The 17,103-nt window shown below is 39.6% G+C and overlaps 46 non-coding genes and 6 pseudogenes across 46 annotated transcripts; all 52 read right to left on the bottom strand.

Annotated features, from left to right (window-relative positions):
- Positions 1–141: 141 nt before the first annotated feature.
- Positions 142–282, bottom strand: LOC128637045 (U4 spliceosomal RNA). The gene has a single exon (XR_008398933.1). It is a non-coding gene; the product is annotated as a U4 spliceosomal RNA (small nuclear RNA).
- Positions 283–311: 29 nt separating this feature from the next.
- On the bottom strand, positions 312–475 carry LOC128637089 (uncharacterized; annotated as a pseudogene).
- Positions 476–679: 204 nt separating this feature from the next.
- LOC128636983 (U4 spliceosomal RNA) lies at positions 680–820 on the bottom strand. Its single transcript, XR_008398874.1, has one exon. It is a non-coding gene; the product is annotated as a U4 spliceosomal RNA (small nuclear RNA).
- Positions 821–1,024: 204 nt separating this feature from the next.
- Positions 1,025–1,165, bottom strand: LOC128636850 (U4 spliceosomal RNA). The gene has a single exon (XR_008398761.1). It is a non-coding gene; the product is annotated as a U4 spliceosomal RNA (small nuclear RNA).
- Positions 1,166–1,369: 204 nt separating this feature from the next.
- Positions 1,370–1,510, bottom strand: LOC128636902 (U4 spliceosomal RNA). Its single transcript, XR_008398806.1, has one exon. It is a non-coding gene; the product is annotated as a U4 spliceosomal RNA (small nuclear RNA).
- A 204-nt stretch (positions 1,511–1,714) lies between these two features.
- On the bottom strand, positions 1,715–1,855 carry LOC128636988 (U4 spliceosomal RNA). Its single transcript, XR_008398879.1, has one exon. It is a non-coding gene; the product is annotated as a U4 spliceosomal RNA (small nuclear RNA).
- A 204-nt stretch (positions 1,856–2,059) lies between these two features.
- LOC128637006 (U4 spliceosomal RNA) lies at positions 2,060–2,200 on the bottom strand. Its single transcript, XR_008398895.1, has one exon. It is a non-coding gene; the product is annotated as a U4 spliceosomal RNA (small nuclear RNA).
- Positions 2,201–2,405: 205 nt separating this feature from the next.
- Positions 2,406–2,546, bottom strand: LOC128636901 (U4 spliceosomal RNA). The gene has a single exon (XR_008398805.1). It is a non-coding gene; the product is annotated as a U4 spliceosomal RNA (small nuclear RNA).
- A 205-nt stretch (positions 2,547–2,751) lies between these two features.
- On the bottom strand, positions 2,752–2,892 carry LOC128636991 (U4 spliceosomal RNA). The gene has a single exon (XR_008398881.1). It is a non-coding gene; the product is annotated as a U4 spliceosomal RNA (small nuclear RNA).
- A 204-nt stretch (positions 2,893–3,096) lies between these two features.
- LOC128636993 (U4 spliceosomal RNA) lies at positions 3,097–3,237 on the bottom strand. Its single transcript, XR_008398883.1, has one exon. It is a non-coding gene; the product is annotated as a U4 spliceosomal RNA (small nuclear RNA).
- A 204-nt stretch (positions 3,238–3,441) lies between these two features.
- LOC128636948 (U4 spliceosomal RNA) lies at positions 3,442–3,584 on the bottom strand. Its single transcript, XR_008398844.1, has one exon. It is a non-coding gene; the product is annotated as a U4 spliceosomal RNA (small nuclear RNA).
- Positions 3,585–3,789: 205 nt separating this feature from the next.
- LOC128637005 (U4 spliceosomal RNA) lies at positions 3,790–3,930 on the bottom strand. The gene has a single exon (XR_008398894.1). It is a non-coding gene; the product is annotated as a U4 spliceosomal RNA (small nuclear RNA).
- Positions 3,931–4,135: 205 nt separating this feature from the next.
- On the bottom strand, positions 4,136–4,276 carry LOC128637025 (U4 spliceosomal RNA). Its single transcript, XR_008398914.1, has one exon. It is a non-coding gene; the product is annotated as a U4 spliceosomal RNA (small nuclear RNA).
- Positions 4,277–4,480: 204 nt separating this feature from the next.
- On the bottom strand, positions 4,481–4,621 carry LOC128636900 (U4 spliceosomal RNA). The gene has a single exon (XR_008398804.1). It is a non-coding gene; the product is annotated as a U4 spliceosomal RNA (small nuclear RNA).
- A 204-nt stretch (positions 4,622–4,825) lies between these two features.
- On the bottom strand, positions 4,826–4,966 carry LOC128636997 (U4 spliceosomal RNA). Its single transcript, XR_008398887.1, has one exon. It is a non-coding gene; the product is annotated as a U4 spliceosomal RNA (small nuclear RNA).
- A 29-nt stretch (positions 4,967–4,995) lies between these two features.
- LOC128637075 (uncharacterized) lies at positions 4,996–5,159 on the bottom strand (annotated as a pseudogene).
- A 204-nt stretch (positions 5,160–5,363) lies between these two features.
- Positions 5,364–5,504, bottom strand: LOC128636899 (U4 spliceosomal RNA). The gene has a single exon (XR_008398803.1). It is a non-coding gene; the product is annotated as a U4 spliceosomal RNA (small nuclear RNA).
- Positions 5,505–5,708: 204 nt separating this feature from the next.
- On the bottom strand, positions 5,709–5,849 carry LOC128636897 (U4 spliceosomal RNA). Its single transcript, XR_008398802.1, has one exon. It is a non-coding gene; the product is annotated as a U4 spliceosomal RNA (small nuclear RNA).
- Positions 5,850–6,053: 204 nt separating this feature from the next.
- Positions 6,054–6,194, bottom strand: LOC128637020 (U4 spliceosomal RNA). Its single transcript, XR_008398909.1, has one exon. It is a non-coding gene; the product is annotated as a U4 spliceosomal RNA (small nuclear RNA).
- A 204-nt stretch (positions 6,195–6,398) lies between these two features.
- Positions 6,399–6,539, bottom strand: LOC128637062 (U4 spliceosomal RNA). The gene has a single exon (XR_008398949.1). It is a non-coding gene; the product is annotated as a U4 spliceosomal RNA (small nuclear RNA).
- Positions 6,540–6,568: 29 nt separating this feature from the next.
- LOC128637085 (uncharacterized) lies at positions 6,569–6,732 on the bottom strand (annotated as a pseudogene).
- A 204-nt stretch (positions 6,733–6,936) lies between these two features.
- On the bottom strand, positions 6,937–7,077 carry LOC128636977 (U4 spliceosomal RNA). Its single transcript, XR_008398869.1, has one exon. It is a non-coding gene; the product is annotated as a U4 spliceosomal RNA (small nuclear RNA).
- Positions 7,078–7,281: 204 nt separating this feature from the next.
- Positions 7,282–7,422, bottom strand: LOC128636968 (U4 spliceosomal RNA). Its single transcript, XR_008398861.1, has one exon. It is a non-coding gene; the product is annotated as a U4 spliceosomal RNA (small nuclear RNA).
- A 204-nt stretch (positions 7,423–7,626) lies between these two features.
- Positions 7,627–7,767, bottom strand: LOC128636841 (U4 spliceosomal RNA). The gene has a single exon (XR_008398753.1). It is a non-coding gene; the product is annotated as a U4 spliceosomal RNA (small nuclear RNA).
- A 204-nt stretch (positions 7,768–7,971) lies between these two features.
- LOC128636973 (U4 spliceosomal RNA) lies at positions 7,972–8,112 on the bottom strand. The gene has a single exon (XR_008398866.1). It is a non-coding gene; the product is annotated as a U4 spliceosomal RNA (small nuclear RNA).
- Positions 8,113–8,316: 204 nt separating this feature from the next.
- LOC128636949 (U4 spliceosomal RNA) lies at positions 8,317–8,457 on the bottom strand. Its single transcript, XR_008398845.1, has one exon. It is a non-coding gene; the product is annotated as a U4 spliceosomal RNA (small nuclear RNA).
- A 204-nt stretch (positions 8,458–8,661) lies between these two features.
- LOC128636896 (U4 spliceosomal RNA) lies at positions 8,662–8,802 on the bottom strand. The gene has a single exon (XR_008398801.1). It is a non-coding gene; the product is annotated as a U4 spliceosomal RNA (small nuclear RNA).
- Positions 8,803–9,006: 204 nt separating this feature from the next.
- Positions 9,007–9,147, bottom strand: LOC128636916 (U4 spliceosomal RNA). Its single transcript, XR_008398817.1, has one exon. It is a non-coding gene; the product is annotated as a U4 spliceosomal RNA (small nuclear RNA).
- Positions 9,148–9,346: 199 nt separating this feature from the next.
- Positions 9,347–9,487, bottom strand: LOC128636972 (U4 spliceosomal RNA). Its single transcript, XR_008398865.1, has one exon. It is a non-coding gene; the product is annotated as a U4 spliceosomal RNA (small nuclear RNA).
- Positions 9,488–9,691: 204 nt separating this feature from the next.
- Positions 9,692–9,832, bottom strand: LOC128636971 (U4 spliceosomal RNA). Its single transcript, XR_008398864.1, has one exon. It is a non-coding gene; the product is annotated as a U4 spliceosomal RNA (small nuclear RNA).
- A 204-nt stretch (positions 9,833–10,036) lies between these two features.
- LOC128637094 (uncharacterized) lies at positions 10,037–10,154 on the bottom strand (annotated as a pseudogene).
- Positions 10,155–10,183: 29 nt separating this feature from the next.
- Positions 10,184–10,348, bottom strand: LOC128637084 (uncharacterized; annotated as a pseudogene).
- Positions 10,349–10,552: 204 nt separating this feature from the next.
- On the bottom strand, positions 10,553–10,693 carry LOC128636970 (U4 spliceosomal RNA). The gene has a single exon (XR_008398863.1). It is a non-coding gene; the product is annotated as a U4 spliceosomal RNA (small nuclear RNA).
- A 204-nt stretch (positions 10,694–10,897) lies between these two features.
- On the bottom strand, positions 10,898–11,038 carry LOC128636895 (U4 spliceosomal RNA). Its single transcript, XR_008398800.1, has one exon. It is a non-coding gene; the product is annotated as a U4 spliceosomal RNA (small nuclear RNA).
- A 186-nt stretch (positions 11,039–11,224) lies between these two features.
- LOC128636921 (U4 spliceosomal RNA) lies at positions 11,225–11,365 on the bottom strand. Its single transcript, XR_008398821.1, has one exon. It is a non-coding gene; the product is annotated as a U4 spliceosomal RNA (small nuclear RNA).
- A 204-nt stretch (positions 11,366–11,569) lies between these two features.
- Positions 11,570–11,710, bottom strand: LOC128637044 (U4 spliceosomal RNA). The gene has a single exon (XR_008398932.1). It is a non-coding gene; the product is annotated as a U4 spliceosomal RNA (small nuclear RNA).
- A 204-nt stretch (positions 11,711–11,914) lies between these two features.
- On the bottom strand, positions 11,915–12,055 carry LOC128637061 (U4 spliceosomal RNA). The gene has a single exon (XR_008398948.1). It is a non-coding gene; the product is annotated as a U4 spliceosomal RNA (small nuclear RNA).
- Positions 12,056–12,084: 29 nt separating this feature from the next.
- Positions 12,085–12,248, bottom strand: LOC128637081 (uncharacterized; annotated as a pseudogene).
- A 204-nt stretch (positions 12,249–12,452) lies between these two features.
- Positions 12,453–12,593, bottom strand: LOC128636893 (U4 spliceosomal RNA). Its single transcript, XR_008398799.1, has one exon. It is a non-coding gene; the product is annotated as a U4 spliceosomal RNA (small nuclear RNA).
- A 204-nt stretch (positions 12,594–12,797) lies between these two features.
- LOC128636849 (U4 spliceosomal RNA) lies at positions 12,798–12,938 on the bottom strand. The gene has a single exon (XR_008398760.1). It is a non-coding gene; the product is annotated as a U4 spliceosomal RNA (small nuclear RNA).
- Positions 12,939–13,142: 204 nt separating this feature from the next.
- On the bottom strand, positions 13,143–13,283 carry LOC128636892 (U4 spliceosomal RNA). The gene has a single exon (XR_008398798.1). It is a non-coding gene; the product is annotated as a U4 spliceosomal RNA (small nuclear RNA).
- A 204-nt stretch (positions 13,284–13,487) lies between these two features.
- LOC128636891 (U4 spliceosomal RNA) lies at positions 13,488–13,628 on the bottom strand. The gene has a single exon (XR_008398796.1). It is a non-coding gene; the product is annotated as a U4 spliceosomal RNA (small nuclear RNA).
- A 204-nt stretch (positions 13,629–13,832) lies between these two features.
- Positions 13,833–13,973, bottom strand: LOC128636872 (U4 spliceosomal RNA). The gene has a single exon (XR_008398779.1). It is a non-coding gene; the product is annotated as a U4 spliceosomal RNA (small nuclear RNA).
- Positions 13,974–14,177: 204 nt separating this feature from the next.
- On the bottom strand, positions 14,178–14,318 carry LOC128636920 (U4 spliceosomal RNA). Its single transcript, XR_008398820.1, has one exon. It is a non-coding gene; the product is annotated as a U4 spliceosomal RNA (small nuclear RNA).
- Positions 14,319–14,504: 186 nt separating this feature from the next.
- On the bottom strand, positions 14,505–14,645 carry LOC128636965 (U4 spliceosomal RNA). Its single transcript, XR_008398859.1, has one exon. It is a non-coding gene; the product is annotated as a U4 spliceosomal RNA (small nuclear RNA).
- Positions 14,646–14,849: 204 nt separating this feature from the next.
- LOC128636890 (U4 spliceosomal RNA) lies at positions 14,850–14,990 on the bottom strand. The gene has a single exon (XR_008398795.1). It is a non-coding gene; the product is annotated as a U4 spliceosomal RNA (small nuclear RNA).
- A 204-nt stretch (positions 14,991–15,194) lies between these two features.
- LOC128636923 (U4 spliceosomal RNA) lies at positions 15,195–15,335 on the bottom strand. The gene has a single exon (XR_008398823.1). It is a non-coding gene; the product is annotated as a U4 spliceosomal RNA (small nuclear RNA).
- Positions 15,336–15,539: 204 nt separating this feature from the next.
- Positions 15,540–15,680, bottom strand: LOC128636918 (U4 spliceosomal RNA). The gene has a single exon (XR_008398819.1). It is a non-coding gene; the product is annotated as a U4 spliceosomal RNA (small nuclear RNA).
- A 186-nt stretch (positions 15,681–15,866) lies between these two features.
- LOC128636969 (U4 spliceosomal RNA) lies at positions 15,867–16,007 on the bottom strand. The gene has a single exon (XR_008398862.1). It is a non-coding gene; the product is annotated as a U4 spliceosomal RNA (small nuclear RNA).
- A 204-nt stretch (positions 16,008–16,211) lies between these two features.
- LOC128636889 (U4 spliceosomal RNA) lies at positions 16,212–16,352 on the bottom strand. The gene has a single exon (XR_008398794.1). It is a non-coding gene; the product is annotated as a U4 spliceosomal RNA (small nuclear RNA).
- Positions 16,353–16,556: 204 nt separating this feature from the next.
- Positions 16,557–16,697, bottom strand: LOC128636922 (U4 spliceosomal RNA). The gene has a single exon (XR_008398822.1). It is a non-coding gene; the product is annotated as a U4 spliceosomal RNA (small nuclear RNA).
- A 204-nt stretch (positions 16,698–16,901) lies between these two features.
- LOC128636951 (U4 spliceosomal RNA) lies at positions 16,902–17,042 on the bottom strand. The gene has a single exon (XR_008398847.1). It is a non-coding gene; the product is annotated as a U4 spliceosomal RNA (small nuclear RNA).
- Positions 17,043–17,103: the final 61 nt, after the last annotated feature.

Here is a 17,103-nt window from a genome sequence, read left to right as displayed (position 1 = left end):
AAAATGCATGGTGAGATATCCTGCAATGATTTGTGGGAGAAAAATATGCTAATTATACAGGTGCCACAAAAGTTCACTAGTTTCCAAATGAAAAAATGAGTGCTGATGAAAAACAATCTAGTTTTAGACAAACAAAATCAGCCTCCTGAGAGACTGTCAAAAATTGTCAATACTGACTATATTTCAATTCATCATGACGGGGTATTGGGAAAAGTTTTCAATTAGCAATAATCACGCCTCGGTTAAACCTCACGGGCTACCATACTGCCACTGCGCAAAGCTATCAGACTTCCACGTGAGATAAGAGCACCACAAAATACTATTTTATTTTGATTGTGGTGACTACTAATGCATGGTGAGATATACTGACTATATTTCAAGTCATCATGACAGGGTATTGGGAAAAGTTTTCAATTAGCAATAATCGCGCCTCAGTTGAAAATCATGGGCTACGAAACTGCCACTGCGCAAAGCTAACAGACTTCCACGTGAGGTAAGAGCACCACAAACGACTACTTTATTTTGATGGTGGTGACTAAAAATGCATGGTGAGATATCCTGCAATGGTTTCTGGGAGAAAAATATGCTAATTATACAGGTGCCACAAAAGTGCACTAGTTTCCAAATGAAAAAATGAGTGCAGATGAAAAACAATCTAGTTTTAGACAAACAAAATCAGCCTCCTGAGAGACTGTCAAAAATTGTCAATACTGACTATATTTCAAGTCATCATGACGGGGTATTGGGAAAAGTTTTCAATTAGCAATAATCGCGCCTCGGTTGACCCTCACGGGCTACGATACTGCCACTGCGCAAAGCTAACGGACTTCCACGTGAGGTAAGAGCACCACAAACGACTACTTTATTTTGATGGTGGTGACTAAAAATGCATGGTGAGATATCCTGCAATGGTTTGTGGGAGAAAAATATGCTAATTATACAGGTGTCACAAAAGTGCACTAGTTTACAAATGAAAAAAAGAGTGCTGATGAAAAACAATCTAGTTTTAGACAAACAAAATCAGCCTCCTGAGAGACTGTCAAAAATTGTCAATGCTGACTATATTTCAAATCATCATGACGGGGTATTGGGAAAAGTTTTCAATTAGCAATAATCGCGCCTCGGTTAAACCTCACGGGCTACGATACTGCCACTGCGCAAAGCTAACGGACTTCCACGTGAGGTAAGAGCACCACAAACGACTACTTTATTTTGATGGTGGTGACTAAAAATGCATGGTGAGATATCCTGCAATGGTTTGTGGGAGAAAAATATGCTAATTATACAGGTGTCACAAAAGTGCACTAGTTTACAAATGAAAAAAAGAGTGCTGATGAAAAACAATCTAGTTTTAGACAAACAAAATCAGCCTCCTGAGAGACTGTCAAAAATTGTCAATACTGACTATATTTCAAGTCATCATGACGGGGTATTGGGAAAAGTTTTCAATTAGCAATAATCGCGCCTCGGTTGAACCTCACGGGCTACGATACTGCCACTGCGCAAAGCTAACGGACTTCCACGTGAGGTAAGAGCACCACAAACGACTACTTTATTTTGATGGTGGTGACTAAAAATGCATGGTGAGATATCCCGGAATGGTTTGTGGGAGAAAAATATGTTAATTATACAGGTGTCACAAAAGTGCACTAGTTTACAAATGAAAAAAAGAGTGCTGATGAAAAACAATCTAGTTTTAGACAAACAAAATCAGCCTCCTGAGAGACTGTCAAAAATTGTCAATGCTGACTAAATTTCAAATCATTATGACGGGGTATTGGGAAAAGTTTTCAATTAGCAATAATCGCGCCTCGGTTAAACCTCACGGGCTACGATACTGCCACTGCGCAAAGCTAACGGACTTCCACGTGAGGTAAGAGCACCACAAACGACTACTTTATTTTGATGGTGGTGACTACTAATGCATGGTGAGATATCCTGCAATGGTTTGTGGGAGAAAAATATGCTAATTATACAGGTGTCACAAAAGTGCACTAGTTTACAAATGAAAAAAAGAGTGCTGATGAAAAACAATCTAGTTTTAGACAAACAAAATCAGCCTCCTGAGAGACTGTCAAAAATTGTCAATACTGACTATATTTCAATTCATCATGACGGGGTATTGGGAAAAGTTTTCAATTAGCAATAATCGCGCCTCGGTTGAACCTCACGGGCTACGATACTGCCACTGCGCAAAGCTATCAGACTTCCACGTGAGATAAGAGCACCACAAACGACTACTTTATTTTGATGGTGGTGACTAAAAATGCATGGTGAGATATCCTGCAATGGATTTGTGGGAGAAAAATATGCTAATTATACAGGTGCCACAAAAGTGCACTAGTTTCCAAATGAAAAAATGAGTGCTGATGAAAAACAATCTAGTTTTAGACAAACAAAATCAGCCTCCTGAGAGACTGTCAAAAATTGTCAATACTGACTATATTTCAAGTCATCATGACGGGGTATTGGGAAAAGTTTTCAATTAGCAATAATCGCGCCTCGGTTGAACCTCACGGGCTACGATACTGCCACTGCGCAAAGCTAACGGACTTCCACGTGAGGTAAGAGCACCACAAACGACTACTTTATTTTGATGGTGGTGACTAAAAATGCATGGTGAGATATCCCTGCAATGGTTTGTGGGAGAAAAATATGTTAATTATACAGGTGTCACAAAAGTGCACTAGTTTACAAATGAAAAAAAGAGTGCTGATGAAAAACAATCTAGTTTTAGACAAACAAAATCAGCCTCCTGAGAGACTGTCAAAAATTGTCAATGCTGACTATATTTCAAATCATTATGACGGGGTATTGGGAAAAGTTTTCAATTAGCAATAATCGCGCCTCGGTTGAACCTCACGGGCTACGATACTGCCACTGCGCAAAGCTAACGGACTTCCACGTGAGGTAAGAGCACCACAAACGACTACTTTATTTTGATGGTGGTGACTAAAAATGCATGGTGAGATATCCTGCAATGGTTTGTGGGAGAAAAATATGCTAATTATACAGGTGTCACAAAAGTGCACTAGTTTACAAATGAAAAAAAGAGTGCTGATGAAAAACAATCTAGTTTTAGACAAACAAAATCAGCCTCCTGAGAGACTGTCAAAAATTGTCAATATTGACTATATTTCAAGTCATCATGACAGGGTATTGGTAAAAGTTTTCAATTAGCAATAATCGCGCCTCGGTTGAACCTCACGGGCTACGATACTGCCACTGCGCAAAGCTAACGGACTTCCACGTGAGGTAAGAGCACCACAAACGACTACTTTATTTTGATGGTGGTGACTAAAAATGCATGGTGAGATATCCTGCAATGATTTGTGGGAGAAAAATATGCTAATTATACAGGTGCCACGAAAGTGCACTAGTTTCCAAATGAAAAAATGAGTGCTGATGAAAAACAATCTAGTTTTAGACAAACAAAATCAGCCTCCTGAGAGACTGTCAAAAATTGTCAATACTGACTATATTTCAAGTCATCATGACAGGGGTATTGGGAAAAGTTTTCAATTAGCAATAATCGCGCCTCGGTTGAAACCTCACGGGCTACGATACTGCCACTGCGCAAAGCTAACGGACTTCCACGTGAGGTAAGAGCACCACAAACGACTACTTTATTTTGATGGTGGTGACTAAAAATGCATGGTGAGATATCCTGCAATGGTTTGTGGGAGAAAAATATGCTAATTATACAGGTGTCCACAAAAGTGCACTAGTTTCCAAATGAAAAAATGAGTGCTGATGAAAAACAATCTAGTTTTAGACAAACAAAATCAGCCTCCTGAGAGACTGTCAAAAATTGTCAATACTGACTATATTTCAATTCATCATGACGGGGTATTGGGAAAAGTTTTCAATTAGCAATAATCGCGCCTCGGTTGAACCTCACGGGCTACGATACTGCCACTGCGCAAAGCTAACAGGACTTCCACGTGAGGTAAGAGCACCACAAACGACTACTTTATTTTGATGGTGGTGACTACTAATGCATGGTGAGATATCCTGCAATGGTTTGTGGGAGAAAAATATGCTAATTATACAGGTGTCACAAAAGTGCACTAGTTTACAAATGAAAAAAAGAGTGCTGATGAAAAACAATCTAGTTTTAGACAAACAAAATCAGCCTCCTGAGAGACTGTCAAAAATTGTCAATACTGACTATATTTCAATTCATCATGACGGGGTATTGGGAAAAGTTTTCAATTAGCAATAATCGCGCCTCGGTTGACCCTCACGGGCTACGATACTGCCACTGCGCAAAGCTATCAGACTTCCACGTGAGGTAAGAGCACCACAAACGACTACTTTATTTTGATGGTGGTGACTAAAAATGCATGGTGAGATATCCTGCAATGATTTGTGGGAGAAAAATATGCTAATTATACAGGTGCCACAAAAGTGCACTAGTTTCCAAATGAAAAAATGAGTGCTGATGAAAAACAATCTAGTTTTAGACAAACAAAATCAGCCTCCTGAGAGACTGTCAAAAATTGTCAATACTGACTATATTTCAAGTCATCATGACGGGGTATTGGGAAAAGTTTTCAATTAGCAATAATCGCGCCTCGGTTGAACCTCACGGGCTACGATACTGCCACTGCGCAAAGCTAACGGACTTCCACGTGAGGTAAGAGCACCACAAACGACTACTTTATTTTGATGGTGGTGACTAAAAATGCATGGTGAGATATCCCGGAATGGTTTGTGGGAGAAAAATATGTTAATTATACAGGTGTCACAAAAGTGCACTAGTTTACAAATGAAAAAAAGAGTGCTGATGAAAAACAATCTAGTTTTAGACAAACAAAATCAGCCTCCTGAGAGACTGTCAAAAATTGTCAATACTGACTATATTTCAAGTCATCATGACGGGGTATTGGGAAAAGTTTTCAATTAGCAATAATCGCGCCTCGGTTAAACCTCACGGGCTACCATACTGCCACTGCGCAAAGCTATCAGACTTCCACGTGAGATAAGAGCACCACAAAAGACTATTTTATTTTGATTGTGGTGACTACTAATGCATGGTGAGATATACTGACTATATTTCAAGTCATCATGACAGGGTATTGGGAAAAGTTTTCAATTAGCAATAATCGCGCCTCAGTTGAACCTCACGGGCTACGATACTGCCACTGCGCAAAGCTAACGGACTTCCACGTGAGGTAAGAGCACCACAAACGACTACTTTATTTTGATGGTGGTGACTAAAAATGCATGGTGAGATATCCTGCAATGGTTTGTGGGAGAAAAATATGCTAATTATACAGGTGTCACAAAAGTGCACTAGTTTCCAAATGAAAAAATGAGTGCTGATGAAAAACAATCTAGTTTTAGACAAACAAAATCAGCCTCCTGAGAGACTGTCAAAAATTGTCAATACTGACTATATTTCAAGTCATCATGACGGGGTATTGGGAAAAGTTTTCAATTAGCAATAATCGCGCCTCGGTTGAACCTCACGGGCTACGATACTGCCACTGCGCAAAGCTAACGGACTTCCACGTGAGGTAAGAGCACCACAAACGACTACTTTATTTTGATGGTGGTGACTAAAAATGCATGGTGCGATATCCTGCAATGGTTTGTGGGAGAAAAATATGCTAATTATACAGGTGTCACAAAAGTGCACTAGTTTACAAATGAAAAAATGAGTGCTGATGAAAAACAATCTAGTTTTAGACAAACAAAATCAGCCTCCTGAGAGACTGTCAAAAATTGTCAATACTGACTATATTTCAAGTCATCATGACGGGGTATTGGGAAAAGTTTTCAATTAGCAATAATCGCGCCTCGGTTGAACCTCACGGGCTACGATACTGCCACTGCGCAAAGCTAACGGACTTCCACGTGAGGTAAGAGCACCACAAACGACTACTTTATTTTGATGGTGGTGACTAAAAATGCATGGTGAGATATCCTGCAATGGTTTGTGGGAGAAAAATATGCTAATTATACAGGTGCCACAAAAGTGCACTAGTTTCCAAATGAAAAAATGAGTGCTGATGAAAAACAATCTAGTTTTAGACAAACAAAATCAGCCTCCTGAGAGACTGTCAAAAATTGTCAATACTGACTATATTTCAAGTCATCATGACGGGGTATTGGGAAAAGTTTTCAATTAGCAATAATCGCGCCTCAGTTAAACCTCACGGGCTACCATACTGCCACTGCGCAAAGCTATCAGACTTCCACGTGAGATAAGAGCACCACAAACGACTACTATATTTTGATGGTGGTGACTAAAAATGCACGGTGAGATATCCTGCAATGATTTGTGGGAGAAAAATATGCTAATTATACAGGTGCCACAAAAGTTCACTAGTTTCCAAATGAAAAAATGAGTGCTGATGAAAAACAATCTAGTTTTAGACAAACAAAATCAGCCTCCTGAGAGACTGTCAAAAATTGTCAATACTGACTATATTTCAATTCATCATGACGGGGTATTGGGAAAAGTTTTCAATTAGCAATAATCGCGACTCGGTTAAACCTCACGGGCTACCATACTGCCACTGCGCAAAGCTATCAGACTTCCACGTGAGATAAGAGCACCACAAAAGACTATTTTATTTTGATTGTGGTGACTACTAATGCATGGTGAGATATACTGACTATATTTCAAGTCATCATGACAGGGTATTGGGAAAAGTTTTCAATTAGCAATAATCGCGCCTCAGTTGAAAATCACGGGCTACGAAACTGCCACTGCGCAAAGCTAACAGACTTCCACGTGAGGTAAGAGCACCACAAACGACTACTTTATTTTGATGGTGGTGACTAAAAATGCATGGTGAGATATCCTGCAATGGTTTCTGGGAGAAAAATATGCTAATTATACAGGTGCCACAAAAGTGCACTAGTTTCCAAATGAAAAAATGAGTGCTGATGAAAAACAATCTAGTTTTAGACAAACAAAATCAGCCTCCTGAGAGACTGTCAAAAATTGTCAATACTGACTATATTTCAAGTCATCATGACGGGGTATTGGGAAAAGTTTTCAATTAGCAATAATCGCGCCTCGGTTGAACCTCACGGGCTACAATACTGCCACTGCGCAAAGCTAACGGACTTCCACGTGAGGTAAGAGCACCACAAACGACTACTTTATTTTGATGGTGGTGACTAAAAATGCATGGTGAGATATCCTGCAATGATTTGTGGGAGAAAAATATGCTAATTATACAGGTGCCACAAAAGTGCACTAGTTTCCAAATGAAAAAATGAGTGCTGATGAAAAACAATCTAGTTTTAGACAAACAAAATCAGCCTCCTGAGAGACTGTCAAAAATTGTCAATACTGACTATATTTCAAGTCATCATGACAGGGTATTGGGAAAAGTTTTCAATTAGCAATAATCGCGCCTCGGTTGAACCTCACGGGCTACGATACTGCCACTGCGCAAAGCTAACGGACTTCCACGTGAGGTAAGAGCACCACAAACGACTACTTTATTTTGATGGTGGTGACTAAAAATGCATGGTGAGATATCCCGGAATGGTTTGTGGGAGAAAAATATGCTAATTATACAGGTGTCACAAAAGTGCACTAGTTTACAAATGAAAAAAAGAGTGCTGATGAAAAACAATCTAGTTTTAGACAAACAAAATCAGCCTCCTGAGAGACTGTCAAAAATTGTCAATGCTGACTATATTTCAAGTCATCATGACGGGGTATTGGGAAAAGTTTTCAATTAGCAATAATCGCGCCTCGGTTGAACCTCACGGGCTACGATACTGCCACTGCGCAAAGCTAACGGACTTCCACGTGAGGTAAGAGCACCACAAACGACTACTTTATTTTGATGGTGGTGACTAAAAATGCATGGTGCGATATCTTGCAATGGTTTGTGGGAGAAAAATATGCTAATTATACAGGTGTCACAAAAGTGCACTAGTTTACAAATGAAAAAAAGAGTGCTGATGAAAAACAATCTAGTTTTAGACAAACAAAATCAGCCTCCTGAGAGACTGTCAAAAATTGTCAATACTGACTATATTTCAAATCATCATGACGGGGTATTGGGAAAAGTTTTCAATTAGCAATAATCGCGCCTCGGTTGAACCTCACGGGCTACGATACTGCCACTGCGCAAAGCTAACGGACTTCCACGTGAGGTAAGAGCACCACAAACGACTACTTTATTTTGATGGTGGTGACTAAAAATGCATGGTGAGATATCCTGCAATGGTTTGTGGGAGAAAAATATGCTAATTATACAGGTGTCACAAAAGTGCACTAGTTTACAAATGAAAAAATGAGTGCTGATGAAAAACAATCTAGTTTTAGACAAACAAAATCAGCCTCCTGAGAGACTGTCAAAAATTGTCAATGCTGACTATATTTCAAATCATCATGACGGGGTATTGGTAAAAGTTTTCAATTAGCAATAATCGCGCCTCGGTTGAACCTCACGGGCTACGATACTGCCACTGCGCAAAGCTAACGGACTTCCACGTGAGGTAAGAGCACCACAAACGACTACTTTATTTTGATGGTGGTGACTAAAAATGCATGGTGCGATATCTTGCAATGGTTTGTGGGAGAAAAATATGCTAATTATACAGGTGTCACAAAAGTGCACTAGTTTACAAATGAAAAGAAGAGTGCTGATGAAAAACAATCTAGTTTTAGACAAACAAAATCAGCCTCCTGAGAGACTGTCAAAAATTGTCAATACTGACTATATTTCAAGTCATCATGACGGGGTATTGGGAAAAGTTTTCAATTAGCAATAATCGCGCCTCGGTTGAACCTCACGGGCTACGATACTGCCACTGCGCAAAGCTAACGGACTTCCACGTGAGGTAAGAGCACCACAAACGACTACTTTATTTTGATGGTGGTGACTAAAAATGCATGGTGAGATATCCTGCAATGGTTTGTGGGAGAAAAATATGCTAATTATACAGGTGTCACAAAAGTGCACTAGTTTACAAATGAAAAAATGAGTGCTGATGAAAAACAATCTAGTTTAAGACAAACAAAATCAGCCTCCTGAGAGACTGTCAAAAATTGTCAATGCTGACTATATTTTAAATCATCATGACGGGGTATTGGGAAAAGTTTTCAATTAGCAATAATCGCGCCTCGGTTGAACCTCACGGGCTACGATACTGCCACTGCGCAAAGCTAACGGACTTCCACGTGAGGTAAGAGCACCACAAACGACTACTTTATTTTGATGGTGGTGACTAAAAATGCATGGTGCGATATCTTGCAATGGTTTGTGGGAGAAAAATATGCTAATTATACAGGTGTCTCAAAAGTGCACTAGTTTACAAATGAAGAGTGCTGATGAAAAACAATCTAGTTTTAGACAAACAAAATCAGCCTCCTGAGAGACTGTCAAAAATTGTCAATACTGACTATATTTCAAATCATCATGACGGGGTATTGGGAAAAGTTTTCAATTAGCAATAATCGCGCCTCGGTTGAACCTCACGGGCTACGATACTGCCACTGCGCAAAGCTAACGGACTTCCACGTGAGGTAAGAGCACCACAAACGACTACTTTATTTTGATGGTGGTGATTAAAAATGCATGGTGCGATATCTTGCAATGGTTTGTGGGAGAAAAATATGCTAATTATACAGGTGTCTCAAAAGTGCACTAGTTTACAAATGAAAAAATGAGTGCTGATGAAAAACAATCTAGTTTTAGACAAACAAAATCAGCCTCCTGAGAGACTGTCAAAAATTGTCAATACTGACTATATTTCAAATCATCATGACGGGGTATTGGGAAAAGTTTTCAATTAGCAATAATCGCGCCTCGGTTGAACCTCACGGGCTACGATACTGCCACTGCGCAAAGCTAACAGACTTCCACGTGAGGTAAGAGCACCACAAACGACTACTTTATTTTGATGGTGGTGACTAAAAATGCATGGTGCGATATCTTGCAATGGTTTGTGGGAGAAAAATATGCTAATTATACAGGTGTCACAAAAGTGCACTAGTTTACAAATGAAAAAATGAGTGCTGATGAAAAACAATCTAGTTTTAGACAAACAAAATCAGCCTCCTGAGAGACTGTCAAAAATTGTCAATACTGACTATATTTCAAATCATCATGACGGGGCAATAATCGCGCCTTCGTTAAACCTCACGGGCTACCATACTGCCACTGCGCAAAGCTATCAGACTTCCACGTGAGATAAGAGCACCACAAAAGACTATTTTATTTTGATTGTGGTGACTACTAATGCATGGTGAGATATACTGACTATATTTCAAGTCATCATGACAGGGTATTGGGAAAAGTTTTCAATTAGCAATAATCGCGCCTCAGTTGAAAATCACGGGCTACGATACTGCCACTAGCGCAAAGCTAACAGACTTCCACGTGAGGTAAGAGCACCACAAACGACTACTTTATTTTGATGGTGGTGACTAAAAATGCATGGTGAGATATCCTGCAATGGATTTGGGGAGAAAAATATGCTAATTATACAGGTGTCACAAAAGTGCACTAGTTTCCAAATGAAAAAATGAGTGCTGATGAAAAACAATCTAGTTTTAGACAAACAAAATCAGCCTCCTGAGAGACTGTCAAAAATTGTCAATACTGACTATATTTCAAATCATCATGACGGGGTATTGGGAAAAGTTTTCAATTAGCAATAATCGCGCCTCGGTTGAACCTCACGGGCTACGATACTGCCACTGCGCAAAGCTAACAGACTTCCACGTGAGGTAAGAGCACCACAAACGACTACTTTATTTTGATGGTGGTGACTAAAAATGCATGGTGAGATATCCTGCAATGGTTTGTGGGAGAAAAATATGCTAATTATACAGGTGCCACAAAAGTGCACTAGTTTCCAAATGAAAAAATGAGTGCTGATGAAAAACAATCTAGTTTTAGACAAACAAAATCAGCCTCCTGAGAGACTGTCAAAAATTGTCAATACTGACTATATTTCAAGTCATCATGACGGGGTATTGGGAAAAGTTTTCAATTAGCAATAATCGCGCCTCGGTTGAACCTCACGGGCTACGATACTGCCACTGCGCAAAGCTAACGGACTTCCACGTGAGGTAAGAGCACCACAAACGACTACTTTATTTTGATGGTGGTGACTAAAAATGCATGGTGCGATATCTTGCAATGGTTTGTGGGAGAAAAATATGCTAATTATACAGGTGTCACAAAAGTGCACTAGTTTACAAATGAAAAACAATCTAGTTTTAGACAAACAAAATCAGCCTCCTGAGAGACTGTCAAAAATTGTCAATGCTGACTATATTTCAAATCATCATGACGGGGTATTGGGAAAAGTTTTCAATTAGCAATAATCGCGCCTCGGTTGAACCTCACGGGCTACGATACTGCCACTGCGCAAAGCTAACAGACTTCCACGTGAGGTAAGAGCACCACAAACGACTACTTTATTTTGATGGTGGTGACTAAAAATGCATGGTGAGATATCCTGCAATGATTTGTGGGAGAAAAATATGCTAATTATACAGGTGCCACGAAAGTGCACTAGTTTCCAAATGAAAAAATGAGTGCTGATGAAAAACAATCTAGTTTTAGACAAACAAAATCAGCCTCCTGAGAGACTGTCAAAAAATGTCAATACTGACTATATATCAAGTCATCATGACAGGGTATTGGGAAAAGTTTTCAATTAGCAATAATCGCGCCTCGGTTAAACCTCACGGGCTACCATACTGCCACTGCGCAAAGCTATCAGACTTCCACGTGAGATAAGAGCACCACAAACGACTACTTTATTTTGATGGTGGTGACTAAAAATGCATGGTGAGATATCCTGCAATGATTTGTGGGAGAAAAATATGCTAATTATACAGGTGCCACAAAAGTTCACTAGTTTCCAAATGAAAAAATGAGTGCTGATGAAAAACAATCTAGTTTTAGACAAACAAAATCAGCCTCCTGAGAGACTGTCAAAAATTGTCAATACTGACTATATTTCAATTCATCATGACGGGGTATTGGGAAAAGTTTTCAATTAGCAATAATCGCGACTCGGTTAAACCTCACGGGCTACCATACTGCCACTGCGCAAAGCTATCAGACTTCCACGTGAGATAAGAGCACCACAAAAGACTATTTTATTTTGATTGTGGTGACTACTAATGCATGGTGAGATATACTGACTATATTTCAAGTCATCATGACAGGGTATTGGGAAAAGTTTTCAATTAGCAATAATCGCGCCTCAGTTGAAAATCACGGGCTACAATACTGCCACTGCGCAAAGCTAACGGACTTCCACGTGAGGTAAGAGCACCACAAACGACTACTTTATTTTGATGGTGGTGACTAAAAATGCATGGTGAGATATCCTGCAATGATTTGTGGGAGAAAAATATGCTAATTATACAGGTGCCACAAAAGTGCACTAGTTTCCAAATGAAAAAATGAGTGCTGATGAAAAACAATCTAGTTTTAGACAAACAAAATCAGCCTCCTGAGAGACTGTCAAAAATTGTCAATACTGACTATATTTCAAGTCATCATGACGGGGTATTGGGAAAAGTTTTCAATTAGCAATAATCGCGCCTCGGTTGAACCTCACGGGCTACGATACTGCCACTGCGCAAAGCTAACGGACTTCCACGTGAGGTAAGAGCACCACAAACGACTACTTTATTTTGATGGTGGTGACTAAAAATGCATGGTGAGATATCCTGCAATGGTTTGTGGGAGAAAAATATGCTAATTATACAGGTGTCACAAAAGTGCACTAGTTTACAAATGAAAAAAAGATTGTTGATGAAAAACAATCTAGTTTTAGACAAACAAAATCAGCCTCCTGAGAGACTGTCAAAAATTGTCAATGCTGACTATATTTCAAGTCATCATGACGGGGTATTGGTAAAAGTTTTCAATTAGCAATAATCGCGCCTCGGTTGAACCTCACGGGCTACGATACTGCCACTGCGCAAAGCTAACGGACTTCCACGTGAGGTAAGAGCACCACAAACGACTACTTTATTTTGATGGTGGTGATTAAAAATGCATGGTGCGATATCTTGCAATGGTTTGTGGGAGAAAAATATGCTAATTATACAGGTGTTTCTAAAGTGCACTAGTTTACAAATGAAAAAATGAGTGCTGATGAAAAACAATCTAGTTTTAGACAAACAAAATCAGCCTCCTGAGAGACTGTCAAAAATTGTCAATACTGACTATATTTCAAGTCATCATGACGGGGTATTGGGAAAAGTTTTCAATTAGCAATAATCGCGCCTCGGTTGAACCTCACGGGCTACGATACTGCCACTGCGCAAAGCTAACGGACTTCCACGTGAGGTAAGAGCACCAGAAACGACTACTTTATTTTGATGGTGGTGACTAAAAATGCATGGTGCGATATCTTGCAATGGTTTGTGGGAGAAAAATATGCTAATTATACAGGTGTCACAAAAGTGCACTAGTTTACAAATGAAAAAAAGAGTGCTGATGAAAAACAATCTAGTTTTAGACAAACAAAATCAGCCTCCTGAGAGACTGTCAAAAATTGTCAATACTGACTATATTTCAAGTCATCATGACGGGGTATTGGGAAAAGTTTTCAATTAGCAATAATCGCGCCTCGGTTGAACCTCACGGGCTACGATACTGCCACTGCGCAAAGCTAACGGACTTCCACGTGAGGTAAGAGCACCACAAACGACTACTTTATTTTGATGGTGGTGACTAAAAATGCATGGTGAGATATCCTGCAATGGTTTGTGGGAGAAAAATATGCTAATTATACAGGTGTCACAAAAGTGCACTAGTTTACAAATGAAAAAATGAGTGCTGATGAAAAACAATCTAGTTTTAGACAAACAAAATCAGCCTCCTGAGAGACTGTCAAAAATTGTCAATACTGACTATATTTCAAGTCATCATGACGGGGTATTGGGAAAAGTTTTCAATTAGCAATAATCGCGCCTCGGTTGAACCTCACAGGCTACGATACTGCCACTGCGCAAAGCTAACGGACTTCCACGTGAGGTAAGAGCACCACAAACGACTACTTTATTTTGATGGTGGTGATTAAAAATGCATGGTGCGATATCTTGCAATGGTTTGTGGGAGAAAAATATGCTAATTATACAGGTGTCTCAAAAGTGCACTAGTTTACAAATGAAAAAATGAGTGCTGATGAAAAACAATCTAGTTTAAGACAAACAAAATCAGCCTCCTGAGAGACTGTCAAAAATTGTCAATGCTGACTATATTTCAAATCATCATGACGGGGTATTGGGAAAAGTTTTCAATTAGCAATAATCGCGCCTCGGTTGAACCTCACGGGCTACGATACTGCCACTGCGCAAAGCTAACGGACTTCCACGTGAGGTAAGAGCACCACAAACGACTACTTTATTTTGATGGTGGTGACTAAAAATGCATGGTGCGATATCTTGCAATGGTTTGTGGGAGAAAAATATGCTAATTATACAGGTGTCTCAAAAGTGCACTAGTTTACAAATGAAAAACAATCTAGTTTTAGACAAACAAAATCAGCCTCCTGAGAGACTGTCAAAAATTGTCAATACTGACTATATTTCAAGTCATCATGACAGGGTATTGGGAAAAGTTTTCAATTAGCAATAATCGCGCCTCGGTTGAACCTCACGGGCTACGATACTGCCACTGCGCAAAGCTAACGGACTTCCACGTGAGGTAAGAGCACCACAAACGACTACTTTATTTTGATGGTGGTGATTAAAAATGCATGGTGCGATATCTTGCAATGGTTTGTGGGAGAAAAATATGCTAATTATACAGGTGTCTCAAAAGTGCACTAGTTTACAAATGAAAAAATGAGTGCTGATGAAAAACAATCTAGTTTTAGACAAACAAAATCAGCCTCCTGAGAGACTGTCAAAAATTGTCAATACTGACTATATTTCAAGTCATCATGACGGGGTATTGGGAAAAGTTTTCAATTAGCAATAATCGCGCCTCGGTTGAACCTCACGGGCTACGATACTGCCACTGCGCAAAGCTAACGGACTTCCACGTGAGGTAAGAGCACCACAAACGACTACTTTATTTTGATGGTGGTGATTAAAAATGCATGGTGCGATATCTTGCAATGGTTTGTGGGAGAAAAATATGCTAATTATACAGGTGTCTCAAAAGTGCACTAGTTTACAAATGAAAAAATGAGTGCTGATGAAAAACAATCTAGTTTTAGACAAACAAAATCAGCCTCCTGAGAGACTGTCAAAAATTGTCAATACTGACTATATTTCAAGTCATCATGACGGGGTATTGGTAAAAGTTTTCAATTAGCAATAATCGCGCCTCGGTTGAACCTCACGGGCTACGATACTGCCACTGCGCAAAGCTAACGGACTTCCACGTGAGGTAAGAGCACCACAAACGACTACTTTATTTTGATGGTGGTGACTAAAAATGCATGGTGAGATATCCTGCAATGGTTTGTGGGAGAAAAATATGCTAATTATACAGGTGTCACAAAAGTGCACTAGTTTACAAATGAAAAAATGAGTGCTGATGAAAAACAATCTAGTTTTAGACAAACAAAATCAGCCTCCTGAGAGACTGTCAAAAATTGTCAATGCTGACTATATTTCAAATCATCATGACGGGGTATTGGGAAAAGTTTTCAATTAGCAATAATCGCGCCTCGGTTGAACCTCACGGGCTACGATACTGCCACTGCGCAAAGCTAACGGACTTCCACGTGAGGTAAGAGCACCACAAACGACTACTTTATTTTGATGGTGGTGACTAAAAATGCATGGTGCGATATCTTGCAATGGTTTGTGGGAGAAAAATATGCTAATTATACAGGTGTCACAAAAGTGCACTAGTTTACAAATGAAAAACAATCTAGTTTTAGACAAACAAAATCAGCCTCCTGAGAGACTGTCAAAAATTGTCAATACTGACTATATTTCAAATCATCATGACGGGGTATTGGGAAAAGTTTTCAATTAGCAATAATCGCGCCTCGGTTGAACCTCACGGGCTACGATACTGCCACTGCGCAAAGCTAACGGACTTCCACGTGAGGTAAGAGCACCACAAACGACTACTTTATTTTGATGGTGGTGACTAAAAATGCATGGTGCGATATCTTGCAATGGTTTGTGGGAGAAAAATATGCTAATTATACAGGTGTCTCAAAAGTGCACTAGTTTACAAATGAAAAAAAGAGTGCTGATGAAAAACAATCTAGTTTTAGACAAACAAAATCAGCCTCCTGAGAGACTGTCAAAAATTGTCAATACTGACTATATTTCAAGTCATCATGACGGGGTATTGGGAAAAGTTTTCAATTAGCAATAATCGCGCCTCGGTTGAACCTCACGGGCTACGATACTGCCACTGCGCAAAGCTATCAGACTTCCACGTGAGGTAAGAGCACCACAAACGACTACTTTATTTTGATGGTGGTGACTAAAAATGCATGGTGAGATATCCTGCAATGGTTTGTGGGAGAAAAATATGCTAATTATACAGGTGTCACAAAAGTGCACTAGTTTACAAATGAAAAAATGAGTGCTGATGAAAAACAATCTAGTTTTAGACAAACAAAATCAGCCTCCTGAGAGACTGTCAAAAATTGTCAATACTGACTATATTTCAAGTCATCATGACGGGGTATTGGTAAAAGTTTTCAATTAGCAATAATCGCGCCTCGGTTGAACCTCACGGGCTACGATACTGCCACTGCGCAAAGCTAACGGACTTCCACGTGAGGTAAGAGCACCACAAACGACTACTTTATTTTGATGGTGGTGACTACTAATGCATGGTGAGATATCCTGCAATGGTTTGTGGGAGAAAAATATGCTAATTATACAGGTGTCACAAAAGTGCACTAGTTTACAAATGAAAAAATGAGTGCTGATGAAAAACAATCTAGTTTTAGACAAACAAAATCAGCCTCCTGAGAGACTGTCAAAAATTGTCAATACTGACTATATTTCAAGTCATCATGACAGGGTATTGGGAAAAGTTTTCAATTAGCAATAATCGCGCCTCGGTTGAACCTCACAGGCTACGATACTGCCACTGCGCAAAGCTAACGGACTTCCACGTGAGGTAAGAGCACCACAAACGACTACTTTATTTTGATGGTGGTGAC

The sequence above is a fragment of the Bombina bombina genome, chromosome 7 (genome assembly GCF_027579735.1).
Source record: "Bombina bombina isolate aBomBom1 chromosome 7, aBomBom1.pri, whole genome shotgun sequence".
NCBI classification, from domain to species: Eukaryota; Metazoa; Chordata; class Amphibia; order Anura; family Bombinatoridae; genus Bombina; species Bombina bombina.
This window is presented reverse-complemented; position numbering and strand designations above follow the sequence as displayed.